Raw genomic sequence first — 2,818 nt, 5'->3', positions numbered from 1 at the left:
CAGCATGTTTGGTGGTTGTGAGACACTGAGTGGTGAATGTGGAAATTCACAGAAGATCCCAAAGTCAGCACACAGGTGCACTGGGACCCCGGAGAGGACAGCTTTTCAATGATAGGCCTTCCCTGGGTAAGGGGCGGGAGTGAAGTGCCCAGGCAATCTCAAACTCAGTGAGCAGCAGGAGGCCAGGGGATGAAAGGACCCACAAAGGATGATTCTGACAAAGATACTTAATACACACTGCCTCTAGAAGTATCACCTGGACTCTGGTGCTGCCACCTCAGCTGATTTGATGGAGACTTGCTTCACTCACGGACACACCAAGTCCCCAAATAAACAGTCTCAGGAGGTCACCTGCTACAAGCACGACCCAAACTCAGGCTCCACAGCCAGTTTGCATGAGTCTGAGCATCCCCATTTGGGAAAGGACAGTGTCCCTGTAGTATCACATGAGTGTCCCTTCAGGGCCCACCTTCAGACCCCATCTCCACACGTTTCTGTCAGTTACTCTCATGGAAGAACCTTCCTGCCCAGGGTACTACTTCAGGCGATCATCCCACACATCTTGGCCGACAATCCGCTGGCAATACGAGCAAGGTGAGCCAGCAGCCAAGAATCCCAAAGTGAATTGCTAACTGTGTTCAGGCCCAAAGCAACCACACCTCAGCAATCCTGTTCGACTCTGAGCAGTTGTGACCTGACAACCAGCTGAGAAAGTTAAGGCTCCTGGTGTCCACGCTGCGGCTGGATGCTCCCCGTTCAAAGTCCCAGAACCAGTGGACAGGAGTGGAACAACGTGCCCTATGCCCTACAGAGAGACGGGAGATGGGTGTGGATCCCACAGGTCGACACTCCACAACCTTGCACACCCACACTCATCACCCCAGGAACCACGTTTCACAAGTGATGTCAAGGTAATTCTACTTAGTGGTCACTGTGTTCAAGAAGTAGGGGGGTCCTGAAAGGAAAATATCAACTTGCAGTGGGACGATGGATGGCTCCGCAACAGCACCTGTCAGGATAGGGAGCAGGGAAAAGGTTCCTGCGCCGCCTCCTCTTCCTGAGCAGCAGACTTCAAAGAGCAGCAGAAAGGATACAGCTACGGCCCAGAAGCAAGGGATGCCCCAGGTGATGGCGATCCTCCAAGCCAAGTCAGGCTTCCTCCTCTGATGGTTCTTGCACATGAACTGGAAGTAGGCCCTGCAGTTCTTCTTATGCTCAGAGCTCAGTTCCACCAGCAGGGCAGCCAGTGCCTGCAGCGCATCTTGCCCTGGAACTCAGTAGTGCTCATGCTCATGGTAAGGTCAGAGAAAGTATGCCTGGCACTTGGGAAGGATGGAAAGGCCCTTGTATCAGGGTGTTCAAAGGGCTGTGGGGTCACCCACTGTGGCTTCTGTGTCTGGGACTGCAACCTGTTCTGTGTCTCAGATCTTCTGAACTCTCACTGGTCACCCCCAGACACTTTATTCCTGCCTCTCCTTTCTGCCAGGCATCCTTGCTGTACTACTGTGATTCCACTCAGAACTTGCTCACTCAGTGAGATAACGGGGATCAGAAAGTATGTCTACATATGTTCTGTGGGTTTGTGTATGTGTGTGTGTCTGCGTGCGCGCTTGTGTGTGTGACTCCCATATCTCAGTTATTTTTGGAATCATTCACCTTTACAACAATAACTGTCAGCTAAGGTGGCTCTCATGTACTGTCTCTGGTCATTTCTGACTCAGAGGCTAATCCTCCTCAGATGCAGGCCTGAAGGAGACACACAGAGTCATGGCTGCGACACTTACAGGTGTGGCCCTGCCCGGACTCTACTCAGCTGTGCCTGTGGAGCCTGCCAATTGCCCAGTACCACACTTCCTTCAGGGTCCACCATTCTGCCCCCTCGCCTCCACCCCTCCTCCTGCTCCTGCCTCTGCACCTCCCCCTCCTCCTGAGCACTGGACCACAACGAGTAGCAGAAAGGATACCACGTTGGCCCAGAAGCCAGGGATGCCCTGGATGTTGGCACTCTTCTGAGCCAAGTCACGCTTCCTCCTCTCATGACTCTTGCACATGAACCAAACGTAGGCCCTGCAGGTTTTCTCAGGCTTAGAGCTAAGTTCCACTTACAAGGTCGCCAGTGCCTGCATCACATCCAGTGCCGGGAGCTCACTCGGGCCTCCAGGCCTTTCCTGGCACTGCTCCTCCAATGTCTTCTCCTCCAGCTCCAGGGAGGACCCCTGTTTCTGTCATTCATCTGGCACAACCTCCACATCCTCAGTGATGTCCTCTGCAAGCAGCTGGAAACCCCGTCTGATCCCTGCCACGACTCCGTCCACCTGGGCCTCGCTGTCCTCTCCTGCCTCCACTCTGAAGAGGGTGGCATCTTCGCCTGGTGTGGCCACTGGTGGCTCCAACGTCCCAGCCATGCACAGCATCACCAGGACAGGCTGTTGCTGGCCAGATGCTAGGGAAGTAGGGAAAAACCCCACCGTTTGCCACGTTGATCTCCATTGTTCACGGACACCAAATGGGAAAGGGGACGGAATGAATCAAATTCCCCTTTTGATCACTCAACAGGAGGTCCTAGTCACCAGGTCTCATTCATGTTCCTCAAAAAGAAAGCTTGTACTTCAGCATATAGACAAGTTTCCTCTCAGCGATGTTACTGTGTACACGCATATTTTTGTGCACATGTGCACGTAGAAATTTTAGTGCTTACCAAAATTCAAGGTCCTGGAAAGAAAGCTTGTACTTCTGCATATGGACAGGTTTCCTCTCAGCGATGTTACTGTGTACACGCATATACTTGTGCACATGTGCACGTAGAAATTTGAGTGCT

General features: G+C 52.8%; 1 pseudogene; it reads right to left on the bottom strand.

The window, feature by feature from the left end:
* Positions 1–511: 511 nt before the first annotated feature.
* LOC132659032 (testis-specific Y-encoded protein 1-like) lies at positions 512–2,378 on the bottom strand (annotated as a pseudogene).
* Between the last annotated feature and the right edge of the window lie 440 nt (positions 2,379–2,818).

The sequence above is a fragment of the Ovis aries genome, chromosome Y, assembly GCF_016772045.2.
Source record: "Ovis aries strain OAR_USU_Benz2616 breed Rambouillet chromosome Y, ARS-UI_Ramb_v3.0, whole genome shotgun sequence".
NCBI lineage: Eukaryota > Metazoa > Chordata > Mammalia > Artiodactyla > Bovidae > Ovis > Ovis aries.
The sequence above is the reverse complement of the archived record's forward strand: the minus strand, read 5'-3'. Positions and strand labels throughout refer to the sequence as shown.